Consider the following 6,659-nt stretch of genomic DNA (forward strand, 5'->3'; position numbering starts at 1 on the left):
GCTTTCTTTTGAGCACAAGATGCACCCGCTTAAAGATCAGAGAGACCTAAAAAAGGTTGGGGAAAAATGGTTTTACCTGCCTGAGCAAGGTCATTACTTCAACTATGCCTTGTCTAGCCCCAGGGGCAGAGCGATAGTTTACAGAGATGACACATGCAGGGCAGGGGATTTTTATGGGAGAATCTGCCTTCATTGACCTTGAGGGGGAAGAAATAAGCAAGGAGCACACTCATCAATCGCCCCATACGCTGCCAGCGTTTCCTTTGAGATGCAGCATAAAATCATTAAATAATAACCCCCCAAACGCACAGCAAGGCCCCAGGGTGCAATGCTGCAGGAGAGGCATCTGGAATGGCCCCGGCAGACGCTGATTGGGGGCATGCCTGACCCAAAGTGGAATATCCTCCCCTCTGGCCCAGGGTGTGATCCAGAACAACAAGCAGCCTGCCAGCCTCCTCGCTGCAGAGCCCGAGCTCCAGGGCCGCGTTGCGTTTGGGGGGGTGGGGAGGGGACTGTGCTGGTTACATGCATCATCCTTAAGTTTTACTTACGGGGAGGCTAGAGCCAATGCAGCCTCACACCTTATCCCCACTGCAGTCTCCGGAGCATTCCCCCAGCCCCGGCTTTCCTCCCCTCCTCCCCCAGGGTGATGCAGCGCTTTGTCTGCGCATCCTGGGTGCGTTGCGCTCACCTGAGTTTGCTCAGCGGGGCCCACCGGGTCTTCTCGGCAATTCCTCCGGGGGTGGGGGGTGCAGCACCACTGCGGTACTGCAGCAGGCAGCCGGCTAGCTCAGCAACCTGCCAGCAGGGAATACAGAGGCAAGGGTAACGGATCAGAGCCAGCCCCCAGGCCCCTGCCCCTGCCCCTCCCAAATCTCAGCCCCTGCAGGGAGCGATGCGCAGCTTCCTGCACCTGTTCCAGGCGCACGGACAGACCCCCCCCCAGCTCACACCGGGGCGCACCGCAATAGATGCCCACCACCCCCCCCTAATCCCTGCAAAGCACCGTCCATTTCCAGTGCCGGCTGGGGGAATGGGAGCTCTGCCTCCATCACCTGCTTCCGCGGCCATGCCAGGATGCTCCTGCGTGGCCGGCCGGCCGGGCGCTGGGAGAGGCGGCTGCGCTGGGGCTGGGCTGCGGGGAGGGATGGTCATGGATGGAAGGCAGCGCCTGGCTTCGCTCACATGCTGCTGCGTAACTGCCGCTCGGCTCTTAAAGAGATAGCTGGCGCTTGGCAGCGGCAAGGGGGTCCCCGCCCCGCTGGGCTTTTCCTGCCCCCGAAAGGGCGATTTTTGCAAAGTTTATAGCAGACCCCACCCTCCCCGCTTCTCCCAGCGATCAGTGGCTCTGAAGCACTCCAGCCACGCGTGGTAGGGGGCTCTTGCCGTGACTTACTAAATCCGCTCCACTTCGGAATGATGGGCCATCCATAGTCGTTCCTGGTGCCGCTCCGGACTTCAGTGCCGTGAGGCCAGGACACACGCATGGACATATCTAATCTAACCACAGTCCAGTTACTGCCTGGTCTTTCAGTCCCGCTGCAATTCACATAACCTCGCTGTATTCCGTGTCAAGGCGAGGGGGGGCGTCGGGAGTGTTAATAAACTGCAGCAGGAGTGAAAGGACAAGAAACGCCATGAATAGCCCGATGGCTTGCACAGCTTGTGAAGGCTGCCACACAAACAAAGAAAAAAAAGCCACAGGAAATGTCACACAAGCAATAATAGTTTCTATAGCAACATGCATCCCATCCAGATTTCCCCAAAGCACTTTACAGTCTCCAGGACAGATTCTGATCTCAGGCACCATTCGTTTAAATCTGGAGTAACTCCAGTGCAGGCAGTAGAGTTACTCCAAATTTACACTTCTGTAATTGGTCAGAATTTGGCCTTTTCTCACACCAAAATATGTAATTATAGTTGGGAATCAATAGACATGGCTTCATCCTCCTCTCACTCTGGTTAAATGAGTAACTCCAGCAAAGTCAATAGAAATGTATTGGTGTAAAATTGACGGAGAGGAGAGGAGACTCAGACCCAGAAGAGTCAAACAGAAAGATACGGTGACAGTTCATCTGACGTCAGGTGTTTAAGGTATTTGGGATTCTGTTTCGTATTTCCTGACTATTTAATCTGTTTGCGACTAGATACTATGGAAAATCTGTGAAGTGCTTTGAGAGACTTTCGGATTAAAGGTGCTGTCGTTTTAGTCTATAAAGTCCTAATCCTGCAAAGACTTTTGTACATACTTAACTTTGTGCAGTATTTGTAAAGCATGTGCAAAAATCTTTGCAGGATCAAGCTCAATGCAGCCAACATCTGGGCTGAAATTAACAAAATATATAGCTACAAACACTAATAAACATTTACAAAATAAAAGTTTATACTTAGTAATGGCAACACACATTTGTGTACAGCTTCTTAAATGTTTCGGAATGTCCTCTCAATTCAGAAGTAAAACATTTAATGGGAAACATGCACTCAGACCCTTAATACATATTGACATTGAAGGCAGAGATTCCTTTGTGCAATATATCTTGATACACATTCTTGCTGGTCATACTACTACTCATACATTTTCTTTTATATCTATTTAATATAACTTCTTCTACGTTATTTAAAATTCAAACATCTAGATTAAATAAACCAAACTCATGCCTCAAATATTATATATAATCAGCTAACCAAAATTTTGTCTATATTTGCAAACCACATTCATAAAATCCCTAATTTCTCATTTTATATTTAATCTGATATAATTTATAAGCACATGATATTATTATAGTATTTTTTTCTTGTAAGGTTTGTAGTTGATTCAACTAAAGTGTACACATTGTGTTCAATTTCTCTCTCTCTCCGACTTACACTTCTTGTATTCATCCCTGTTTGCCTCCTCAGATCTTCCAAATCACTTTTGTTATATCCTGCTCCTACTCTTGTTTTCATGCTTTCTTCCATACTGCAAGCCCTTCATTCTTAGACACACGCAAGCTAAATAACCTCTTTCCTCCTTCAAATCCCTCTTCAAAGCACACCTCATTCTGTGGAAGTCTTTCAAACAGTGATCTTTGCAAGGTTCCTAAACTGTCTGCAGATCTTGATCTTGAAGTGGAGGAGTCAAAATCTCCAGCACTGAAATCTGGGTCCTACTGAAGAGTTCCACAAGGGAAAGAGATATTTCTGCTGGTTCATCTTCATACTCACTGTTGTGTCCTTTTGTATTTGTATTATTCTAGCACCTATGATCTGTAGTTGTGTCTTCTCATGCACCTCAGGTACTGTAGTTATTTTTATGTTCAGACTCTTCTCCCTCCTGATCTCCATCTCCTGTATCACTGGCATTAATTTCTCTCCACCTGAGTCTCTCATGCAGCAGTTTTTCTCTGGATGCACCATACACTGCAGGTCTTTCCCTTTACCTTCCTTATATCATACCCTAACATGTCAGTTCCTCTACTCTGCACTTGAAAAACAGCTATCAAACAGGTTACCTGGGATTTATGAAGGCACTACCACAAGGCAGTTGCAGATGTAAAATATGCAGTTAATTCCCCCCCCCCCAAGTACAGAAGAATATAACATAAGAATGACCACACTGGGTCAGACCAATGGTCCATCTAGCCTAGTATCCTGTCTTCCAACAGTGGCCAAAGCCAGGTGCTTCAGACGGAATGAACAGAACAGGCAATCACTGAATAATTCATCCACTGACATCCACTCCCGGTTTCTGGCAGTCAGCTAGCATAAAAGTTTACTTGAGGAGTGACAAATGATAGAGTCAGTAACTACTCCCTTAAATAGTGAGATGTGGCCTGAGGGAGTCCTTGAAAACTACTTTTCTGACAAGGAAGCCATTTCCAAAAAAATTCCTTCCATAACATCCTAGAGCCTATTATTCACAAGTTTTCACTTTTGGTTTACAACTACATTTTCTAGAATGCCCATCATTTGAGCCTTCCTGATTCATATACAAGAGGGGAGACAGCAAGCTTTGGTGGGTAAGGCCTTGGACTGGAAGTCAGAGAGACTTTTTTATTGCTGTCTTGGTCATGGTCATGGGTCTGCTCCCAAGGTAACAGATGCTAGATTTTGAAAAACAAACTCCCTTTTTCTCCACAAATTGGTACTCAGACTCCTAAATAAAAGCGTCTGGCCAGCCCTCAAAGAAAAGAAAAATATAAGCCATTCATAATTACAGTCCCAGGCCAATCTAAATTTGGATGAGATTTCTCCTGCACATGTCATCAATGGAAAATGTTCTGCTTCTATAGAGAAAGACTTAGGTCTTTCAGCTCTGCCTGGCAGGGTCTCTTTCTTCACAGAAGGCAATCTGTCAAATTGTTAGCCCTAGAATAACAGCAAGGACTCCTTTTTAAATTTGTACCTTATTAGGTTATCTCCAACTGGGCAAAACAAGCAAGCAAACAGCATTAAGTAATAATTAATGGTTAATTCTACTAATTCTTACTCATGTGAGTAGTCTAATCGAATCAATGGGAAGGGCTACTCTTATGCAGGATTGGGTCCCAATTCCACAAACAAGTAACTTTTTACATGTCGATGGTGAGCAACATGTGTTTGGTATCAGAGGGGTAGCCGTGTTAGTCTGGATCTGTAAAAGCAGCAAAGAATCCTGTGGCACCTTACAGACTAACAGACGTTTTGGAGCATGAGCTTTTGTGGATGAATACCCACTTCGTCAGATGCATGTAGTGGAAATTTCCAGGGACAGGTATATATATGCAAGCAAGCTAGAGATAATGAGGCTAGTTCAATCAGGGAGGATGAGGCCATGTTCTAGCAGTTGAGGTGTCATATATATACCTGCCACTGGAAATTTCCACTACATGCATCTGACGAAGCGGGTATTCACCCACGAAAGCTCATGCTCCAAAACGTCTGTTAGTCTATAAGGTGCCACAGGATTCTTTGATGCTTTTACATGTGGGTTTGGGCCCTGAGGAGGTATCCAAACTGATAAATGTGTGGAAATTCAGAAATTCAAAACTAAAATTAACTCCACTCATTTAACTTTTGGGTGGAAGGAGCATTCCTATAACGTAAACCAATGGCAATCCAATCTTTTTTTCAGTTTCCGTAAATAGTATTTGGTCCCATCTTTTAGACAGTAGAAAAAAATTGTGGCTGAGATATTAAAATCCCTTAGATTGTCAGATACATAGAAGAACATAAATTGTTGGGCAAAAGTCAACATGGTTTCTGTAAAGGGAAATCATGTCTTACTAATCTATTAGCGTTCTTTGAGGGGGTCAACAAACATGTGGACAAGGGGGATAAATTCATGGAGGTTAAATCCACTAATGGCTATTAGCCAGGATAGGTAAGGAAGGATGTCCCTAACCTCTGTTTGTCTGAGGGTGGAGATGGATGGCAGGAGAGAGATCACTTGATCACTACCTGTTAGGTTCACTCCCTCTGGGACACCTGGCATTGGTCACTGTTGGTAGACAGGATACTGGGCTGGATGGAACTTTGGTCTGACCCAGTATGGCCAAGCTTCTGTGTCTGTTGTTTTTCACATTTTACAGCTGATATCAACAAGATAAGAAGATGTCTGTTTTTGCTTTTTACGGATTTAATCTCAATGGTTTGCACACAAAGTACATCAACGTTTTGTTAAAAAAATTAATGTACATTACCATTTCACATTTCAGTATATTTAAGAAAACTAATTTCTCAGTGCAGAAAACACCAATTTACAACACTGAAATAAAAGTGACAGAACATCCTAGGAGAAAAGGAAGGAAAAGATATACTAATGCACTGAGTTAGTTATATATAAATTTAACAAAGAATTTTAAACGTCAACAAATAATTTTTTAAAAAGTAATCTTTAAGAAAAATACTGAGCAGTATTTCATAGTTTAATATATCTTCCTGATGTTATATGAATATTTTGGGTCTGGAGTAACTTCTCTACAATGCCCTAAAGAATCAGCAGAGTAACAGAAAATGGAACTATTAGTTTTCTAGAGTAAGAGATATAGTCGGCAGTGTTTGAAAATCTATTGTTAGAGCTTAAAATATAAAGTTTAAACTCTCCTTGTAAGAAAGTTATAATTTTAAAATGGACTGTAATGTTTCTAATAAAGACCACTTAAAGCATCACTGTTATCACAAAGTAGCAAAATATGCTTTAGTGGTGTTATCCAATAAAAATAAAGTTAAAAATAAATACACGACTTTCAGTTATGAAATGAACAGACTGTACCATGGCTTGTGATAAACTGTATAAGTTTTCTGAGATGTACACAAATTGAATATCTACATTAGTTAGTAGGGTTTCATGGACCATTATATATGGACATTTGTATCTCACTTATATAACCTTAATATATCATAGGAAATAGTCAAATCTATTCATGTACCCTGTGACATTTGGACTGAATATTTAATAGGTCTTTTAATGGTCTTTTTTTGAAAAATAACCTAGTGCAAAAGATTTTGGCTTAACAATTTTTAAAAACAATGTTTGTCATAACTCTAGACAGGTTTTATAGAACTTTCACTGAGATTTTTAAAAGAAATTTAATATTAAATACAAAATTTGCTTGAGTGGAATGCTTATTTTTAGCTTTTCTCCATTAACAAAATATTGAACTATTGATAATATTAAACAAAATATTTTTTTTAAAACC

The 6,659-nt window shown here is 42.4% G+C and overlaps 1 protein-coding gene across 4 annotated transcripts in view; it reads right to left on the reverse strand.

Moving 5' to 3' along the window:
- SNPH (syntaphilin) overlaps positions 1–1,651 on the reverse strand; it is a 40,378-nt gene extending 38,727 nt beyond the window's left edge. For 3 of the 4 annotated variants that reach the window (XM_050918306.1, XM_050918305.1, XM_050918302.1), the window contains exons 1-2: positions 1,397–1,651; positions 692–798 (exon numbers count right to left, since the gene is read on the reverse strand). The gene's annotated coding sequence lies outside the window, so the exon portion shown is untranslated. Of the gene's footprint in view, positions 1–691; positions 799–1,055; positions 1,148–1,396 lie in introns of those variants that run through there. The other variant, XM_050918304.1, reaches the window with a different exon arrangement.
- Positions 1,652–6,659: the final 5,008 nt, after the last annotated feature.

Source organism: Gopherus flavomarginatus, chromosome 11, assembly GCF_025201925.1.
Source record: "Gopherus flavomarginatus isolate rGopFla2 chromosome 11, rGopFla2.mat.asm, whole genome shotgun sequence".
NCBI classification, from domain to species: domain Eukaryota; kingdom Metazoa; phylum Chordata; order Testudines; family Testudinidae; genus Gopherus; species Gopherus flavomarginatus.